We start from the raw sequence: 22,504 nt of genomic DNA on the forward strand, positions 1-22,504 counted from the left end.
CCCAAGCTGGGAGCCTGGGTGGCAGCCTGGCTTGGAGCGGAGACCTGGCAGCAGCGGGGCTGGGGAGCTGGGAGGCAGGTTTCTAGTCAATTTCAAGGCAGAGCCCTGAAATTGACAAGACAGACAGCAGTTGATGTAAGGAACAGAATCTACACAGATGCCAAGTCACCATAACTACACCAACATAAGCCCTATACCTCTTGTGGAGGTGGGGTTATTACATCAGTGGAGTAGGGCACTTACATGGACCTGAGCAAGGCTGTAGTGTAGACTCTGACATACTTAGGTCCATATAAGCTGCCTTATGATGACCTAACTCTGTAGTGTAGACCAAGCCTAATATACCCTTTTCCCTCTGCATGGTCATACAGGGGATTCTTGCCCAAATTTTTCATATTATGCCCATCACTCCAGTTTCTGAGCCCCTGAAATTAGTCCTAGAATTACAGGTACCTTTAATTTTTCAATATAGAAGCATATGGCCATTTTACAGCTAGCCAAAATATTGCAGAGCTCTTCTTTTCCTTAATGTAATGCTTCTCTGTTGACAACCTGTGAAGGAAAAGAAATCATTGAAATGGTGGGCAATAGGTGCACACACAGAAAAGCTGTCTCTAAAATGGAAAAACTGTTTTGACTTTTTGCATTTTATTCTCAAAGAGAGGTCTTTTATCGACTCCAGCTCAGTACCTTGGAGAGATGGATGATGTCTTGAAAAAGGCTTTTAAACCCAGAGGTTGGCTTCTTCCCCTCCCCCTTCTCCGCCCCCCCTCCCCCCCCCCCCCCCGCAAGTCTTTGTAAACATTTTTCTCTCTCTGAGTAATGCACTTAATTGTGGGAACTTCCAGCTCTTTTATAATTTCCAACTATTTTGAATCTAAAACTCACTTTTGGGGGGGGGGGGGTAGTTACAGATATGGAAGAAATGCACAACAAAAAGATGTAATTTCTTTTTAGCAGGGTTGGTTTCCTGACAATAAGAACAATTTCAAAAGCTTTCTGTTGTGCATTGTTTACAGGGAAAAAGGAAATGACCCATATCCTGTCCTTTTCAGGTTTCCTTTTCCTTGGTGGTGTGTGTTGTAGGTAAAATACATGCTTTATTGTAAAAGGGAGTGGGGGAGGGAATGATTATATTCCTAATTTGTATAAGAAAAATCAATTCCCCTTTCATTTACCCAGGTCTGAATTCAGGATTCCTTCTTCCACCTGCAACCGCTGATGAGGGCTCAAAAAACAGTACAACAGGGAATATAACCATGGTTTCTGAGCACAGATTTGGGCCCTGATCCTGCAGATGCATAGACATATTTATAACTTTATTTCCATGGACTACTCATGAGAGTACAGTTGTGTACGCACATAAGTGTTTACAGGACTGAGCTGTAGATATTTGTTCCAGAATGGAAGGAAGAGAAAGATGATGATTATGATTAATTATTAATTATTATTATATTGCTTTTATGCTTTTATGACTGCAAGTCACACAGATTCTATTCTGTTCGATTTTTCTTTCATTAGACATAACCATAATGTGAACTTACTCTCAGTGCAATGTCACCAGCATTGCTGTACTGCAGCATTAGAGACAATAAGATAGACAGATATTACAGGACCAATCAACCTAATTAATTTTAAGAGAGATCTGGACAAATTTATGTGTGAGATTGAATGACTGGGTTGCTTATGATGGTAGGGGCCAGGGCTCAGGAGCCTTGGGGTTCGCTTCTGCTTTACGTCTTATGTTCCTAAAAGCTCGTGCATCAGGGTTTCAGCCAGTTACCTGCGAGGGTCAGGAAGGGGTCCCTCTGATGATTCCTTTTTTTTTTTTATCTCCTTCCTGTGAAGCATCAGGGATTGCCATGGCTGGAGATGGGACATCGGATGGGATGGGCCAGGGCTCTGAGGTGGCACCCAGCATTCTCTCTCTCAGGTGCTTGGCTGGCTGGTTCTTGCTCACATGCTCAGGGTTTAACTGAGAGCGAAATGTGTGTTCAGGAAGGAATTTTCCCCCAGGTCAGATTGCCAGTGGCCTTGAGGAGTTTTTGCCTTCCTCTGCAGTGTGAGGTTGCTTGCCAGGATTATCTGGGTACATCTCATTTAATCATTTTTCTGCCATTGCAGGGGCCTTGAGCACTACGCACCTCAGTCCCTCCCATTCTCTTCCTGTGGCACATAATAGTCTAATCTCCTGTGGATTGTAATACTTCGGTCTGATTTCAGTTGTTGGGTTTAGTGTGCAGGTGCTGGGTGACGTTGGGAGGTCAGACTAGATGATCCAGTGTCCAGTGATCCCTTCTGGCCTTAAATGCCATGATTCTATGATCATAATACTGATCTTATCCAAGAGATTATTATTATATTATTGATCATATGAATATACGATACTGATTATTTTCTCAAGTATTATCTTTATTTGGAGTGGGGAACAATGCAAATACCAGGGAATGTTTAACTATTCTGAGAAGTAAATATTAAGATTTTAAAGTGATGCTCACTATATGAGTGAGTAATGCAAGTACATTTACTACAATATAGTTCTACACAAGTAGAAAAATGAGAGAGATCTACACTGGAATTTTTCCATGCAAATACACCAATTTCCTATGAAAACAGATCACTTTCTATGGATGGCATATAGGAACAATAAAATATTTGTTCATGGAGACACTAGTCATTTCCCCCCACCCCCAATGCTAAAAATCAAAATTCCTGAATTGTGAATAAAAACAGCACCAATCTTTGTTGCAAAATAAACGTATTTAAACTTTTTCTAATAAAAATGACAAATCTCTGGGAAACCTAAAGCAGCAGATATTGCAATGTCAATAGTTTTAATTTTGTACTATATTTTTTACATTAAATTACAAGAAAATAACAGATAAGCAACTGAACCAGAATAAAGTTAAGGCACATCAAGCTCTTGAAATAGTTGATTAAAGTGGGATCTTCAAAAGACCCTAACGCACTTTACAGCACAACTCTGATTTGATTTTCAAAGTCACTCATGATCTTAAACACATTTGAAAATATCCCAGTTCAGCAAAGAAACAACTCTAAGGACACGCTTAGATTCCACTGACGTTGATTAAACTTAAGCCTGTGCTTACGGGATCAGACTTGCAGAGTGTTTAGCACTCTAGCCTGATCCAGTAAAACTCTTTAGCAGGTGTTTACATTTAAGCATGTAAGTCCTTCCTTTGAAAACTACTCATGTGCTGAAAATTAAGCACATGCTTAACCAAGTGCTTTGCTGAGTTGGGGCCTAAGTAGCTGACTAACATGCAGAGGCCCTGATTCAACAAAGCACTTAAACACTTGCTTAAATCTAATCCTATGTATCGGGCCTTATCAAATTTATGATCCATTTTGGTCAATGTCATGGTCATAGAATTTTAAAAATTGTAAATTTCATGATTTCAGCTATTTAAATCTGAAATTTCATGGTGTTGTAATTGTAGGAGTCCTGACCCAAAAAGGAGTTGTGTGTGTGTGTGCGGGGGGGGGGGGGGGTCGCAACTACTGTAGGGGGAGGTTGTGGCACAGCTACCCTTACTTCTGCACTCCTGCTGGTGGCGGCACGGCCTGTAGAGCTGGGCCGCTGGAGAGCGGCGGCTGCTGGCCGGGAGCCCAGCTCTGAAGGCAGAGCCTCCGCCAGCAGCAGCGCAGAAGTAAAGATGGGATGGGATGGTATTGGCAGCCTTACTTCTGCACTGCTGCCAGCAGAGCTCGGCCCTCAGTCAGCAGCCACCACTCTCTGGCCGCCCAGCTCTGAAGGGAGCGGCGCAGAAGGAAGGGTGGCGTGGTCTGGTATTGCCATCCTTACTTCTGTGCTGCTGCTGGCATGGCGCTGCCTTCAGAGCCGGGTGCCTGGCCAACAGCTGCCGCTCTCTGGCCACCCAGCTCTGAAGGCAGCACAGAAGCGAAGGTAACAATACTGTGACCACCCCTAAAATAACCTTGTGACCCCCCTGCAACTCCCTTTTGGGTCAGGACCCCCAATTTGAGAAACACTGATCCCCCCCATGAAATCTGTGTAGTACAGAGTAAAAGCACACAAAAGATCAAATTTCACCGGGGAGACCAGATTTCATGGTCCGCGGCACATTTTCCATGGCTGTGAATTTGGTAGGGCCCTACCTATGTAGCAAAGCATATCAGCTTGTGCTTAAGTGCTTGCTGAATAAGGTGGAATTTTTCACATGCTTAAAGTTAAGCATGCACCTAAGTGCTTTGCCAAATCAGGGCTAAAGGCGTTTTATAACACTTAAGAGTGTTTAGCATGTCGTAGAGATAAATATGGATGTAATCCACAGTTACAATATTGTTACACATGGGCTGAGTCAAGGATGCAGCTATAATTTCCTTGCTCTTGTAGACACAACATTACTTTAGGTAGACGCAACATTACATTAACACAATTTTGACGCTGATTTCATTGCAGTGTTTAAAGGAAGATCATTGTAAATGTCTGATATCAGTAATCTCACATAAACGTCTTTTGTATAAGCAGGTGGTTTTGGACCTTGCCTCCAGCTATACTTTTTGATCATTTAGGGGGCTACTGATGTAGCCCAGGCAACTCACGTGAAATAGCGATTTGTAGCTGTTTAATGGTATACTTTAAACATCCCTTTAATCTATTTGCAGCTGTAATAAATTCACAGTATGGAAACATTTTAAAGAATTGGGTTTACTTTTCACAGTTATGCTTCTTCAAGAGAACAGCTCCCTACCTCTATCTTTATTTCTTCTGTGTGTGTGTGTGTGTGTGTGTATACATGTATAGATTACACACATATACATATAGTGGTAGCTCTTAATTTTTTTTCCAATTGCCTTTGTAACTACATAATATTAGCACAGTATTTGCGCTATTCCCTAGGAATATCCAGAGAATACAGTAAATACTTTTGTGATGTTATTTGGTTGCAAAAGCAAAATTTAACATTTTCAAGGGTGACTGCTCTGCGCACACACCCACACATGTATCGGAAAATAGCCTATACATTTACCTGAACTAGGTACTAGATAACTATTATGTAGGTAGGTAGACTTTTATTACTAAACATTACTACTATAATTAATAATAGTTCTACTAGACTATCATTATTAAATACTACTCCTAATATTAATAATAATGTTTATTATTGTAATGTCTGAGGACCAACCAAGAATGGGGCCCCATTGTGCTATGCATTGGACAGTGGACCAACACAGAGTACTAGACAGTCCCTGACCACAAAAGCTTGCAATATAAGTAGTCAAGACAGACACAGGGTGGGGATGGACGGATGAAACTGGAATGGGCCCACAATAAACATACTTGGTTCACAGGCAATGCCATTCTAGGCAGAAGCTTTTCTTTGGAAGGCAGTGCCATCCAGTGGCTAGGGTATTGGGTTAGGGCTCAGGAGCCAAGGGGGCTTTTCCTGGTTCTTCTACTAACCTGCTGTATGACCTTGAACTAATCAATTCTCATCTGCGGCTCCCTTGCCCTTAACCATAGATTTCAAGGCCAGACGGGAACATTGTCATCCCCTTGTCTGAGCTCCTAACATGGGCCATAGAATTTCACCCAGTGATTCGTCCATCGAGCCCCATAACGTGTGGCTGAATGAGAGCATCTCCTTCAGAAAGACACCTCGTCTTTGCATGTCTTGTCTATTTAGTTTGTAAGCTCTTCAAGGCAAGGATTGTGCATTACTGGGTAGTGATGTACTCTCAAATACAATGATTCCCTGACCTTGGTTGGGGCTTCTAGGCACCACTAACATACAAAATAAATAGTAATAAAAAACCCGTAATCTGTACACTTTAATGTCTTCAGACAACTCATTAATTCTATTCCCTTCACTGTAACTATGTTCACTGTAAGCACATTAAACTGTATGTGTTTATTATTGCCATGGATAAATTCCACCTAATAAACTATGTTAACCAATGGCCTGACCAAAATTTGAATAACAGTCTCAGGGCCCACATTCATCCCTGGCATAACTTGCCTGGTTTCCTTATAGTTACACCGCTGATTAACTTGGCTCAAGATTTTCAAGGTGTTGAAAGAACATTTTACAGAACTTCCTTTATTTAAAGCAGAGATGAAACACTTAATTTAGCATCTCCTTCAAGTGCTCTCTGATCTATCACTGTTTGTTTTCTGGATCAAAATAATCAGTACTGAATTCACATCAAATGTGAAAGAGCATTTTATAACGCAAATACAAAATGGAGTTTTCATGTACATAACTCTATGATATAGTTAGCAATAAATGTGCAGTGCAAATCCATTTTTATTAATACCTCTAATTGCTTCCAGAAGGTTGGGGTATTTTATTTTGTCAAACCAACCACAGAAATGCAATTAGATATCAATTCACACATTTGCTGTGTTTATGGTTTGTTGATAGCAACCATTACAAAACTATAAAAATGTTCCTCCATAATGATATTCTGGGAAGCCAGGTGTTTTGCCTCTTAGAGGAAGGGATGTGTTGTTTATCAATGTAAGCATTGTGTAATGCTGCAATGGAATAAGAAGGGAGCCAGAGTGTAGTACATGACAACTGTCTACCTATTTGTCCCGCAGTTTCATTTGCGGAAGGTACTTTCTACTTCCTGTCCTAAACTGCTCTGCTGTATGGCTGTTCGCTGCTCACTGCATTCTACAGACAGACAGATTTCAGTCATGGCTGAAGTCGGCTCTTTATATATAAGAGAGGAAGGATCAGACTGGTGCTCCGTAAATCTATGCCTAGCTTTCTTACAGCCTTTCTAAGTGACCTATTGCAAGCCACATAAATCTCTCTGGGCCTTGGCTGGAAAATGGAGATGATAAAATTTCCTTTGTATTTTTTGTCTATTTAGAAGGCCAGCTCTTGAAGATAGGTACTGCCTCTTACTACATGTATGCATACTATGATTGTGGCTTCTAGGTGCTACTGTAATAACATAATAATTAAGTTTGTGGATAATTTGGGCTCAATTAATTTACAGTAAATATGCTCAGCACATCCTGCTGACAAGCCTATTCTAAGGCCAGATCCTGTTCAGCCCATGCAGGGTGGAGCCAATAGAGTAATCAGAGAGCTTTCTTACTACCTGTCTCCAAATTTATTCCAAAACCAAACCCCAGCACATTAATGTTCACAGGACGCTGTTCTGTAGCAACATTGCCACCGAGATCTCAGCTTCTTGCCCTCAAAAAAAAAGCCCATCTACTGTTATGAGGATAATGAATCAAGAGAACTGGAGAATCAGCAAGATATGTGCACCTGTAACAATAAACAGGTAAAACTCAAGGGTGCTTTAGTGGCATGATCTTATGGCTGAAGATCCTGGAATCAAGGAGATCTGAGATCTGTTCCTAACTCTGCCATGGCATTTCTCTTTAATCCTTGGACAAGCCACTTGAACCTCCATATGCTTCAATTTTCCCTTCCATAAAATGGGGATTATAGTACCAAGACACAGGAGTGTGTGTGGCTAAATCCATTCAGGTCAGAAAAGCACTTTAAGACACTCAAATTGGAAGATGCCATGGAAGAGAAAAGTACTAGTTATTATTATTATTAATACTATTTAATATTATTTAATAATATTGATAAATAATAATTACTGTTAATGATAATTAATAATAATGGAGAACTATAGTTACAGCTATCATTCTCTTTAGCTGATGACTACAATCAGCTGTAAATTAAAATATGTTTTTCTGTTTTATTTATTCTCTTTAATAAAATATATAAGAGAAAGCAAATCACAAAACTTATCCTGTAAAACGAGTATGGAAAAGACATGTAAATTTACAAGCAAGTAGTCAGGTGCCACCTTCTGGTTCCTGCAGAGAAAAAGAAAATCAATAGCTTCACACAAATAAACCATGGCCATAACCTGCAGTTCATGTCCATATTGCCCGTGGGCACAGAATGTAGTATCATTTTTGTCCCTCTCTGTTTAAGAGCCTGTACCAATGTTAATATAAATAAATAAATACGGCTCTAAATGTGGAAAATAGCAGGAGTGAGAAAGAGGAATAGAGGGGAGCTTCAATCTCAAAAAGGAGCAAAAGATTTCCATCTAGAGTCAAACCCTTGCTTCTGGGCCCAGCTTACTCTGAACACACTGCCTCTTAGCCTCTTCCTGGGGACCACTGCTAAAGTTTTTCTGTAATTTGGTGGGGTTCCCCAGCTCTAGCCAGTCCTTCAACTCATCCCCAGGAGCCCATGGTTACTGCACTGCTGGTTTCCCGCAGTTCTTTCCCTTGGCAACTCTCTGCTGCATCTTCCATCTCTCCTTTGTGCTAAGGATGCTGTCACCTGCCCTTCCTGATTTCCTTCAGGGACCTCCTCCCTCTAGGTCCCACGTACCCTCTTTTCATGCAGTTGGGGTCCAGCCCATCAGTCACAGCTGCACTGGTCTCTTCCCACTTAAAGGACCAGTGTCACCCTGTGACAACCTGTTTTCTAACATAATGAAAAAAACATAGACATGAAGAGTCTGAAAAAAATGTATGTGAAGCTATATAATTGCCTAAATAAGGGTATGTAGTTATAATGTATCCTCCTGGTTATTAAAAGTACCAGAAGTAGTGTAAAGGCTCTCTTCAATTGTATATAGTCAAATCCACCTTTTTTAATAGTTATACAGTCAATAAGAATGGACCTTTCTTTGGGAAAATAACTACAAAAGTTCAAATTGAAAACATAATTAAAACTGATTATTTACATCATGTTTTCTGCATGCTGATTTAAGCCATGATTAAATTTGGTTATTTAAATCAGTCCACCATGAATAGAATTAAGACCCAGTCTGGCCAGGGACATGCTTAATTTTATTCGACTTCAGTGAAACTACTCATGTGATGGGACTTGGCTGACCCTTAAGACTTTGCTGAAAAGGGTCTGCAGAGTCCTACCATATGCAACCTCAGTAGGAGTCATGGGGCTAAAACCCATGCAACATTTTCATTAGTTACCCCCCAAATATTATTTAGCAGCAAATTGTAATGGCTTTCTTGCCCTCTTATGAAGAGGAGCATTTAGGCCCAATTCTGAAAACTATCCCCATTCAGCAAAGCATGTCATCACATACTTAACTGTTATTTAAGCATATACATAACTGTGACTTACGCACATGCTTCCGTGATTTCCTGAATCAGGACCTTAGTGAATATTCTACTGTATCTTAAATGAAGAAAAGAGTCACTTCTTTTGACATTATGTGTTCCTGGTTCAAATCAAGTCTAGGACAAATTCCTTATCATAGAATCATAGAATATCAGAGTTGGAAGGGACCTCTGGAGGTCATCTAGTCCAACCCCCTGCCCAGAGCAGGACCAGTCCCCAACTAAATCATCCCAGCCAGGGCTTTGTCAAGCCTGACCTTAAAAACTTCTAAGGAAGGGGATTCCACCACCTCCCTAGGTAACGCATTCCAGTGTTTCACCACCCTCCTACTGAAAAAGTTTTTCCTAATATCCAACCTAAATCTCCCCCACTGCAACTTGAGACCATTACTCCTTGTCCTGTCATCTGCTATCACTGAGAATAGTCTAGATCCATCCTCTTTGGATCCACCTTTCAAGTAGTTAAAAGCAGCTATCAAATCCCCCCTCATTCTTCTCTTCTGCAGACTAAACAATCCCAGTTCCCTCAGCCTCTCCTCATAAGTCATGTGTTCCAGATCCCTAAACATTTTTGTTGCCCTTTGCTGGACTCTCTCCAATTTTTCCACATCCTTCTTGTAGTGTGGGGCCCAAAACTGGACACAGTACTCCAGATGAGGCCTCACCAATGTCGAATAGAGGGGAATGATCACGTCCCTCGATCTGCTGGCAATGCCCCTACTTATACATCCCAAAATGCCATTGGCCTTCTTGGCAACAAGGGCACACTGTTAACTCAGATCCAGCTTCTCGTCCACTGTCACCCCAAGGTCTTTCTCTGCAGAACTGCTGCCTAGCCATTCGGTCCCTAGTCTGTAGCGGTGCATTGGATTCTTCCGTCCCAAGTGCAGGACTCTGCACTTGTCCTTGTTGAACCTCATCAGATTTCTTTTGGCCCAATCCTCCAATTTGTCTAGGTCCCTCTGTATCCTATCCCTCCCCTCCAGCGTATCTACCACTCCTCCCAGTTTAGTGTCATCCGCAAACTTGCTGAGGGTGCAATCCACACCATCCTCCAGATCATTTATGAAGATATTGAACAAAACCGGCCCCAGGACCGACCCTTGGGGCACTCCGCTAGATACCGGCTGCCAACTAGACATGGAGCCATTGATCACTACCCGTTGAGCCCGACAATCTAGCCAACTTTCTGCCCACCTTGTAGTGCATCCATCCAGCCCATACTTCTTTAACTTGCTGACAAGAATACTGTGGGAGACCGTGTCAAAAGCTTTGCTAAAGTCAAGGAATAACACGTCCACTGCTTTCCCTTCATCCACAGAACCAGTTATCTCATCATAGAAGGCAATTAGATTAGTCAGGCATGACCTACCCTTGGTGAATCCATGCTGACTGTTCCTGATCACCTTCCTCTTGTCTAAGTGCTTCAGAATTGATTCCTTGAGGACCTGCTCCATGATTTTTCTGGGGACTGAGGTGAGGCTGACTGGCCTGTAGTTTTTAAAGATGGGCACTACATTAGCCTTTTTCCAGTCTTAAAGGAGCTCACTTAATATTGGTGTATAGATCACTTACATGCTGCAAAGAGAACTCACAAACCACTTATCTGAGGGCTATTGATGTACTAATATAAGACTTTCCGGATCTGCCTTTAAATTTGTACATGTGAATCCTTCTTGCAGCTTCATTAACTGCATTAACTTCATTAAGCAGACTTCGACTCCCTCAGGGAACAGATGGCCAGGATCCCCTGGGGGACTAACATGAAGGGGAAGGGAGTCCAGGAGAGCTGGCTGTATTTCAAGGAATCCCTGTTGAGGTTACAGGGACAAACCATCCCGATGAGTCGAAAGAATAGTAAATATGGCAGGCGACCAGCTTGCCTTAATGGTGAAATCCTAGCGGATCTTAAACATAAAAAAGAAGCTTACAAGAAGTGGAAGGTTGGACATATGACCAGGGAAGAGTATAAAAATATTGCTCGGGCATGTAGGAAAGATATCAGGAGGGCCAAATCGCACCTGGAGCTGCAGCTAGCAAGAGATGTCAAGAGTAACAAGAAGGGTTTCTTCAGGTATGTTGGCAACAAGAAGAAAGCCAAGGAAAGTGTGGGCCCCTTACTGAATGAGGGAGGCAACCTAGTGACAGAGGATGTGGAAAAAGCTAATGTACTCAATGCTTTTTTTGCCTCTGTTTTCACTAACAAGGTCAGCTCCCAGACTGCTGCGCTGGGCATCACAAAATGGGGAAGAGATGGCCAGCCCTCTGTGGAGATAGAGGTGGTTAGGGACTATTTAGAAAAGCTGGACGTGCACAAGTCCATGGGGCCGGACGAGTTGCATCCGAGAGTGCTGAAGGAATTGGCGGCTGTGATTGCAGAGCCCTTGGCCATTATCTTTGAAAACTCGTGGCGAACGGGGGAAGTCCCGGATGACTGCAAAAAGGCTAATGTAGTGCCAATCTTTAAAAAAGGGAAGAAGGAGGATCCTGGGAACTACAGGCCAGTCAGCCTCACCTCAGTCCCTGGAAAAATCATGGAGCAGGTCCTCAAAGAATCAATCCTGAAGCACTTAGAGGAGAGGAAAGTGATCAGGAACAGTCAGCATGGATTCACCAAGGGAAGGTCATGCCTGACTAATCTAATCGCCTTTTATGATGAGATTACTGGTTCTGTGGATGAAGGGAAAGCAGTGGATGTATTGTTTCTTGACTTTAGCAAAGCTTGTGACACGGTCTCCCACAGTATTCTTGTCAGCAAGCTAAGGAAGTATGGGCTGGATGAATGCACTATAAGGTGGGTAGAAAGCTGGCTAGATTGTCGGGCTCAACGGGTAGTGATCAATGGCTCCATGTCTAGTTGGCAGCCGGTGTCAAGTGGAGTGCCCCAGGGGTCGGTCCTGGGGCCGGTTTTGTTCAATATCTTCATAAATGATCTGGAGGATGGTGTGGATTGCATTCTCAGCAAATTTGCGGATGATACTAAACTAGGAGGAGTGGTAGATACGCTGGAGGGTAGGGATAGGATACAGAAGGACCTAGACAAATTGGAGGATTGGGCCAAAAGAAATCTGATGAGGTTCAATAAGGATAAGTGCAGGGTCCTGCACTTAGGATGGAAGAATCCAATGCACCGCTACAGACTAGGGACCGAATGGCTAGGCAGCAGTTCTGCAGAGAAAGACCTTGGGGTGACAGTGGACGAGAAGCTGGATCTGAGTTAACAGTGTGCCCTTGTTGCCAAGAAGGCCAATGGCATTTTGGGATGTATAAGTAGGGGCATTGCCAGCAGATCGAGGGACGTGATCGTTCCCCTCTATTCGACATTGGTGAGGCCTCATCTGGAGTACTGTGTCCAGTTTTGGGCCCCACACTACAAGAAGGATGTGGAAAAATTGGAGAGAGTCCAGCAAAGGGCAACAAAAATGTTTAGGGATCTGGAACACATGACTTATGAGGAGAGGCTGAGGGAACTGGGATTGTTTAGTCTGCAGAAGAGAAGAATGAGGGGGGATTTGATAGCTGCTTTTAACTACTTGAAAGGTGGATCCAAAGAGGATGGATCTAGACTATTCTCAGTGATAGCAGATGACAGGACAAGGAGTAATGGTCTCAAGTTGCAGTGGGGGAGATTTAGGTTGGATATTAGGAAAAACTTTTTCAGTAGGAGGGTGGTGAAACACTGGAATGCGTTACCTAGGGAGGTGGTAGAATCTCCTTCCTTAGAGATTTTTAAGGTCAGGCTTGACAAAGCCCTGGCTGGGATGATTTAACTGGGAATTGGTCCTGCTTCGAGCAGGGGGTTGGACTAGATGACCTTCTGGGGTCCCTTCCAACCCTGATATTCTATGATTCTATGATACTTATTCAGAGACACTCGCATTATTTTGATAGCAGGAGCTGGGGCAGATGTTCAATATAGGATCACACATGCTCTGAGGCCTTCCTGCGCAAAGCTCCCCCTCAGTAGGGTTCAGATACATCCATGTGCCCTGTAGGGCTTCAGGCTTGGCTTCCCGTTGGTGAAGCTTGCACACTCTGCTGGGCTTCTTGAGCTTGGGTCATGTTTAGGGTGACCTAGTTGCCCTGCTGGGCTCTACTAGGCTCCTTCAGTTTGGTTCCTTCTTGGAACCAAAAAAAGTGGAAAAAAGTGGTGGTATTCCCCCAAGCTCACTCCCTTATGGCACCAAAATGACCTGTCACTCACAACAGATAGTGCAGCTCTTTGCAATATGAGCCTCTCTCCCCTTTCTTACATGCTTCAATGAGGAGTGAGTTAACTGTGTTGATGTTTCATGTATTATCATCAGCACCCAGTGAGGTGAATGGGGCTGGTTGCATTTCTTGCAGCTATTGCTTAATGTTCTGCAAACGCAGGCAGACCTCACAGTATATGTTACACCCCGTTCATGTTTTCAAGGCTATCTTATAACAGGTAGAGAATTCTTTTAAATATATATGGCACCCATTATTATAATATTCAAATACCTTGCAAGACCCCCATGAGGGGTGAAATACTATTTTACAGACCTGGGGCACAGAGAGGCTAAGTGACTTGCCCAAGGACACGTGAAATCTGCAGCAGAGGAGGACATTGAACCTGGGTCTAACGAACCCAAGGTTAGTGCTGTAACCATAGGATTATCCTTCCTCGTCTCTAAAAGCTTTGATTCTAGAGAACAAGAAGGCAGTATGAAAGAGGTGCCGGTACGCTCTACCACCACCTGCGAGCTGAATCTGAGCTGGTGACCCCGTGGTCCACAAACGAAACAGTTTGTTCAGCCCAATATTAAACGTTTCATTTTGAATTTTTAACAATTTAAAAATTAACTGTCTGAAAAGCAAAGAAAATTTCAACACAAAACGTCATTTCCAACTGAAGCATTTCAGTTAGAAAACTGGTGAAATGAAACGGTTAGGGTTTTTTCAGACTTTTTGTTTTGTTTTCAAACCAAACAATTTGGCTAAAGCGACACAAATTCACACGGTAAGTCAAATTTGGTGTGGCTGGATCTGCAGTTTTCATCACAGAGTTTTGGCAAAAAAGCCTGGTCCGGCTCAAGTCTTAGCATGGAACATGGAAGCGGGTCACTGCTGACCTTTCCTTATGTTGAGAAGTTCTAACTTATCTTTTACTCCTAGTATTTTGCTTTCTATCGCTAAGCAACTTTCTGATTCACAGAACTTTACACCTCTCCTATGACTACTTAGCTTCTTTTTGCGCAGGACTTTGTAAAAGGGTTTTTGAAAGACCGATAAACGACACCAGTCAGTTCTCCTTTAATTGGCTATTTTGTTGAGACACTCCATGAAAAGAAGTAGATTAAAGATAGGTTTGGAAGGATTACATTTTTGTCGGTAAATGAAGGTAAATGTTGATTTCACCATACACACAAAACGACAAAGAAATATTTCCATTGATAATAATTGAAATTTACAGATAGGCAAAGTAAGAAGAATGCTGCTTGAGAATTTAAATAGAGTCTGATTTAAGCATATTTACTTTGTATATTGTAACGTGTTGTTGACAATTTGTGTTATAACAGTTGCAAAGCTTTAACTTTTTTAAATCAACATCTACTTATAATTTATAATTATTGTCTTACCTGCCCTGTTGTCTGACTCTCCCCTCATCATTTCCCACAATGAAAATTTAAATTGATTAAAAAAATTGATATCAGTCAAAAATATAAAAACATACACATCAAATTCTGCCAAGCCTAATTGAAAGAGCATATGGTGCTTGAGATTTGGATATTTACACAAGGGGGCACTGTAAGAAGAGGCATATGATCAGGCAAGCAGGGGCACGGGCCACCCAATAATTGACGGGGGCACAGAACATCTTTAGTCCCAGAGTCGCGGTGGGAAGAGTGAGATCTTCTTGTCCTGGGGCTGCGGTAGGGAGAGTGAGTTCCTCTGGCCCCAGGCCTGCAGGGGGAGAGTGGGATCCTCTGGTCCTGGGGCCACAGCGGGAACTGACAGCTCCTGTAGCCCCAGGACCGTGGTGGGAGCTAACAGTTCCTCTGGCCCTGGGGCTGTGGCGGGGGCTGTGTTGGGGCGTACTCGCCCTGCACTGGATGAGAAGGGGTTAACCCTACATTGTGGGCCGAGGAAGCCACAGCCGCTTTACCCTACTGGGCATGCTTCAGGTGTACCAGTATAAAAAAGAGCAGCTCAGCTCAGTTGGGGCTGGCTGCCATGGAGGAAGGACATGCTCCAGCCAAGGCTCAGTGGAAGCCCAGGACCGTAGGAGCCGGGGACGCTGCAGCCCAGGCAGGCGCCCAGGCCACCCCAGAGGCCTCGCAAGGTTAGGAGGCACCAGAGAAGGGGCAGACCGGAGAACCTACAGGTAACAGGGATGCCCAGACCACAGCAGCAGGGAAAACGGCAGGAAGCAGCCCAGGGAATCAGACAGTGGGCCGGTGAGTGAGCCGAAACCTTGAGTCAGCGTGTGTCGGTCGGAGCCTTCCCTGCGGACTCAGTGGCCTGAACTACGAACACTAACAGGGCCCTGGGCTGGGGTCTGGTGGAGAAGGAGGGCCCGGACCCTCCCTGCTGGGGGGCAACCCCTCCCCTTGTGCCCAGCAGTGGCTGCTAGACCATACTGCCCTGCTGACAAGGGTGAATGTATTGACTCCGGCAGCTAGGCCTTACTGCCCTGTGGACGGGGTGAATGTATTGACTTGGTCCACTAGGTCTTACTGCCCTGCGAGAAGGGGTGGATTTCGTCACTCTGGCTATTGGGCCTTACTGCTCCGCAGGGAGGGGCTAAATTATTGACTTGGGCCACTAGGCCTTACTACCCTGCGAAAAGGGGCGGATTGATGGACACTGGCCCCTAGGCCTTACTGCCCCGTGACAACGGTGAATTTTCAGATTCTGGCCACTAGGCCGCACTGCCCTGCTGATAAGGGTGAGCGTGTGGACTCGGGCTGGGAGGGACACTGATGTAAGATACGTACCCCCCCCCCTTATTCCCTCAGAAAGGCATGCACACTCGCCCTGCACCAGACAGGGGTTTCCCCAACCCTGTCACAGTGCCCCTCCAAAAGCCGTTTTTTTTTTCCTCTGCATGCCCCTGAGTATAAGACTTGCTCTGTTACTCAGGCTGCAGTCATAAAGCAGAAGGCTGAGGTACCTCTTCCTTAATGAGTACCAAGACAATCCAGACACCATGCACTCCCTTCTGGAAAAGTGCTGTAGAATCTAGTAAGGAGGAAACAAAAATGTCCAGTAGACGTTCAAATAGCGTTCTGTAGAAATCAGTCTAAAAACCAACCCAACTCAACAGAGAACGAGATCCTTTCTACAGACTTCTTGGAACCATTCTTCTGAAAGCAGTAGCCAAGGCTAAAATTCTCTTAAATCTACAGAAGGGTTCAAACATTATTGAAATAAATGATCATTTGCCATTAAATTCTATGGGCCTTTCCCATAAGGAGCTGTTAACATTGAGCGTGAGTGATAAAGAAGGGCAGGCTTTTCAACCACTATGTCAAAATTTCTTCAGATCCTGACCTAACAGATTTAGCATGAGGAGAACGTGCAACATATGCTGCAATCCATCTCTGAGCAGGACTAACCTTTCAATGACAGAAGGAATATGAATGACCTGATTTGAAATGTACTGCCAGCAGTGGACATGCCACGTGTGTGGCCTGTGCTAAGGAAGAAACTTCCTGTAGTAAGAACAAGCTTCTATGCTGAGCATGTGGCAGGTGGTTTGTGTTATGTAGCGTGCATTGAGGTTTTAAAAGACATCCACCCTTTTTTTTTTTTTTTTGACTGTCTGATAAAGGTCCCTGAAAAATGTGCTTTAAAGGAACCATCCAGCTTTCATCTGAACAGGTCAGGAGGGGACAGAAACCTTTACCCCACACACAAAGAATGTAACGTTTAGCATGGAGAGCGCCTTATCGGATGAATTCTGATTACATCCTCATTTGCCTCGCTTAAACTGTTACTAAATGTTCTTTAACACCCAGTGAACAACCCATGTTGAGAAGAACTTAGTCTGAAAGCTATTATCGGATTCATTTCTTTTACACTTCTGAGAACAGTGCTTATGGCACCTTACGAATTCCTGTGAATTCCCTTTTTAGTACCTTCGATAGAGGGTGTGAAAGAGAATATGATCAAAACTAATGCTGAAACATCTCCATAGGCAAAAACTGCCTGGAAAATCAGGCCTTAAGGAGAAAAAGTCATTCAGCTCCAGCTTTACTTTTGAAGCTGAATGTATTTTATGTTCTTTACATGGAAAGTAACATAGATATGAATACCATGTTGGTTTACCAACAAACTAGGGAATCCTCCCCCTCCTCTACTCCCCATGGAGTATTAAAATACCATGGAGATGATGTACAACCAATGAGTAGGAGAGTCCTGAGGTCTGGTTGCTGAGTACCTACCACTGTGATTAAAAGGAATGGGAGCTGCAGGAGATATCAATCCATCATTACATGTTAATGAGTATACATATTTCAATAATAATCATCATGATAATTATTAGAGTAGAGCCTGGACCAAAACTCCAGATCCAAATACCCCCAAGCTTTGTGTGTGTTCAAAATCTAGAGTTGGATCTGAATTCAAACTTCAAAGCTGGTGTGTGTACCTAAAACAGGTAGAAAGCAACAGTTTAAGTCAACACTGCTGGGTGCTTGAAATCTGGATTTAGATCTAAATGGTTGCGGGCTTGAGCCCATCTCTAATAAATCTACTTACAGAAGTACTCAAATAACACGGATGTGTTCAAGCTGCTAAGCCAACCATAATGCATTTACCGTGCTGAGATAAGAAACTAACATTGTCCCCTCTCTAAATATGGGGAACAGAAACAATTATACATTGCGTTGATGTAGAACAGGAATCGGCAACCTTTGGCCCGTGGCCCATCAGGGAAATCTCCTGATGGACCGGGACGCTTTGTTTATCGACAGCATCCACAGATTCGGCTGATGGCAGCTCACACTGGCCGCGGTTCGCCGTCCCCGGCCAAGGGGGGCTGTGGGAAGTAGCGTGGGCCGAGGGATGTGCTGGCCACCACTTCCCTCAGCCCCCATTGTCCTGGAACGGCGAACCACAGCCAGTGGGAGCTGCGATCGGCCGAACCTGCGGATGCTGCAGGTAAACAAACCGTCCCGGCCTGCCAGCGGATTTCCCTGATGTGCCAAATGTTGCCGAAATCTGATGTAGAATATGAAATAACATGTCACTGTGGCATAGCACTATGCACTGCGAATGCACAAGACTTGCAGGCATTACAAGTGCTCGGGCTTGCAAGTCGGAGATCAATTTTCAAAGTGGGTTGCTAGTATTTAGCAGAGATGGCCCAAACCAAAACCATTTATCTAAACCCAGATCCAGGCTCAGATAAAAGTTCTTATCTTGAATCTCTCTTCAACAGGCCAAGAACAAACAACAAATTGGAAAGGGGAATGTTCAGACTCAGATTTGTACTTCAAGCTCTCTGTTTCTGGATTTTGGATGTGGGGGTTTGTCTATTATGGAGGGACACGTGTTGAGTTTGTCATGTTTTCCATGCCATTGGCTCGGACCCATTGCTAGCATTTTGTGGCACTACATTCTGATAAACTAGAGCAAAGGACAAATATGTGATGGAAGACTGACAGTGCATGGCACCGGGCTGAGGATAATGCGTGATGTGAAAAGATTTGAAGTTTAGAGAGATATTACCATATGAAGACTTAGTGTCCATGTCACAAAAACGTCCTTCAGAGCAGGCATTAACTAGCATCGACATTGGGGGCTTTGACAGCAACGAAGCATGGAAAACCTACCATTCTTTCTTTTCCAGAAGTGTTTCCCACAAGTTCAGGGTCAATGACAGAAGAAGCTGATACTGTTACTGCCCATGCTTTACCTCTCTTGTGGTACCCAGATGACACCAATCTCTGATATTGTTGTCCAGCACCTTTCAAAAAACAAAAGAAGAACAACATATAAGCAGATTGAAACAGCAGGGTCCCTAAAATATTCACTTCATTTGAATATCTTGATTCTTTGAAAATCTACATTATTTTCAAATAGTTCATCACATCGGTATTAATTACATATATTTGGAATGTGTGTGTGTTTTTCTGTCTTAGTCCTGTTGATTGCACTGTATTTAAAAGTCAGATGAAAGGAAATGCAAGCAAACAGAGTTTTTTTCTCAATGCTTTGATGTCACTAATGTTCTGTCAACTGGCTTATTAAACCTTACACTCTTAGTACTCTAAGCAAAAGCTTGAGTGCTTTACAAGGTGTCTAAAAATATACTGTGATCCTTAAAAAAACTATCATACTTATCGGAAAAGACAATAAATAATATATGATGCTCAAGACCTCTTTTATATTTTATTCACCTCTACATATAAGTTTAATCAGGGCAGCAGAATTTTCCGTTTGGTGGTTGTGGAGTAGAAAAGCCTCTTGGAATATGGGGGCGATGCTTTTACATTGTATGTTTTTAAAACAATTTAAACAACACCATCCAGCTACTTTTTACCACAGTGCAATTCAGGATGAAGATGGCAGTGAGAGAAGAAATTGTTTCCAGCCTTATTTCATTGGGAGGGAACAGAACAATTGTACAATGAAGCAAGCAGATGGGTAACTGGTAAACTCAGAATGCAAGTTACTAGGCTGGAAGGAGACCAACAGCAAAACTGTGTGACAAGGACTCTGGTCACAGTAAAGGGTGGTGTTATTGCTGGACCAAAAGTCCCTCCTTGCTCCCCACTTGCTTCAAAGAGAAAGTAACTTATTGTTGGCCTAATCCAGCTGCAGATTAGTACACCCTCACATGCATCAGCTCAGCTCCACTTGATGATGTGTTGATGGATGATGACAAAGCTCTGCCCACTCCCATTTACTCTGGGGTGGTGGAGTATGAAGATCGGTAGGGAACCCTCCTCTGAGGAAATTAGCTGTGTGGGACACACCACCTGATCCAAATAGATGGCCCCCACTCAGTGATCCATAAGAAGGTGAACAAAACCAAAACCCTATAAGGTCTTTTCCAGTATGCTGTGAAAGAAAGTCTCCCCGAAACCTAAAATTCAGAAATCAACCCCTCTGCTTGTCAGCAAGAATCATTAATTAATTATTATTATATTATATTACTTAGATCTAGGATATTACAGGTAAAACTGCCTCCTTTAAAAAAAGTAACAAAGAAAATTTACTTCCAACTAAATTGAAAGAAAGGAATCTATTTTATGTACTTATATGGTGCCCATCACCATAGTATCTGAATGCCTCAGAATCTTTAATGAACTTATCCTCATGGCACCCTACGAGGTAGGGAAGTGCTATTGTCCCCATTTTACAGAGGGGAAACTGAGGCAGAGAGTGACTAACTATGTGATTAGGCCAGGGTTACACAGGATATTTGTGGTACGGCAGGGAATTGAACCAGGATCTCTCATGTTACTGGCTAGTGTGCTAAATATTGCATCATCCTTTCTCACCTAGTCCAGTCTGTTAACAGAGTAGAAATCCCAAAGTACTAAGGAGAAAACCTCTTCCTAGTTACATGCCTCTGCAATGTACACTCAGGTACAATTGCAGCTGGATATCAGAGATTATATCCTTGATGGTGAACTTTCCATGCTTGTTTGGGTCTTGGCTAGAGCAATCCTTTAGTACCCATCTAATCTAACGAGCAAAACAGAGTGCTACAGACAGGTACACAAGGATCGTCTGGCCACACCACTATGACTTCAATATATTTGAATACATCTGGATCACAACCCAGTCCCAACTCCCAACATATATTCTGGGTCAACAAAAACTCAAGGTGACGTTAAGGGCTAGGAGAGAATGACTCCAGAAGAAAGGCACACAAACATCCTTGACATAAGAATTAGTGAAATGTAGAACAAGAAACTGTTTTAAGAGCGCAGTAGAAACAAGTAGCATAGACAAGTTCCAGGGAAACAGAATACAGATATCCTAAGGGCTCAGTGATGCCTTTAAAGCACTGGCCCGGTTGAGGGGGGTACATAGCCACATTGCTTCAGCAGGAACACTAAGAGGCATTGTGCCGCCAGGAAGCACAATGCCTCTACCGTCTTCCCAGCATATAAGGAAAGGGCAGCTTCAGGTAAAGGCTCCTCTGCAGCTGACCGTCTCTGCTGGCTAGGATACAAGGATTGGTGGGGCAATGATCTTACCGCCTCTCTACCCTTCCCATGTTCAGGTGCACAGTTGTTGCTGTGGTGCACAGAGATTTTGCTCAGGTGAGCATAAGGGCTGCACTTGTGAATGGCACCCGAGCACGTGTGCGAAGGGTGGGGAGGGGCAAACAGGGAGGAAGGCAGTGGTCAGTCTTAATCTCACTCTGCACTAGGGTCTGATGATAACATGCATCCATTATCTCGGTCCTAATACTTACTAACACTACCAGTAGCAACAACATTTTGCATGCATGCAAAGAATACCAGAATACTCCACAAACATTAATTGAAACATCACATCACCCCTACAAGGTAGGTAAGTTTAAATATCTTGCCCAAGACCAACTGAGCATTACAATCAGCAATAGAACCCAGGAGTGCTGGCTTATGAATCCTGTTCTCCCCACAACACGTCCTCTCTGTAAAGTCAGATGCCAGTGGACCATGGTTTCCTACGTTCTCCAGTGCCCCTGCAGTCTGTATCCAATCTTCCACTACCACTTGGCTTGTTTTTCCACCATTTGTCTTTCTTTTCCTTTGACTCCTATGCCTGGTACTAAATTCTGTCCTGATTTAAGCAGACACATTTTCAGTGAATTCACTGGAGTTGTGTTCATTTATTCCAGGGAGAAATTTTTCCCACATAATCTAAGGTCCTCAGCTAGCTATTTTCAAGGGAGAGCCCCAACCCTCCCCATAGACTTTGAGACCAGCAGAGACCATTATGATCATCTAGTCTGACCTCCTCTGCATTGCAGGCCTCAGAACCTCACCCACCGACTCCTGTAATAGACCCATAATCTCTGAAGTCCTCAGATCTTGATTTAAAGACTTCAAGTTATAGAGAATCCACCACTTATTCTAGATCAGACCAGCAAGTGACCTTTGCCTCATGCTGTAGAGGAAGGCGAAAACCTCCGGGCTCTCTGCCAATCTGACCCAGGGGAAAATTTCTTCCCCACCCCAAATATGGTGATTAGTTAGACCCTGAGCATGTGGGTGAGACCCACCAGCCAGACACCTGGGAAAGAATTCTCTGTAGTAACTCAGAGCCCTCCCCATCTAGCGTCCAATCTCCAGCCGTTGGAGATATTTGCTAATAGCAATTGTGGATGGATCATTTGCTATTGCAGGCAACCTCTGTATACCATACCATCCATACATTTATCAACATCAGTCTTGAAATAAGTTA

Source organism: Chelonia mydas, chromosome 3 (assembly GCF_015237465.2).
Source record: "Chelonia mydas isolate rCheMyd1 chromosome 3, rCheMyd1.pri.v2, whole genome shotgun sequence".
Lineage (NCBI taxonomy): Eukaryota > Metazoa > Chordata > Testudines > Cheloniidae > Chelonia > Chelonia mydas.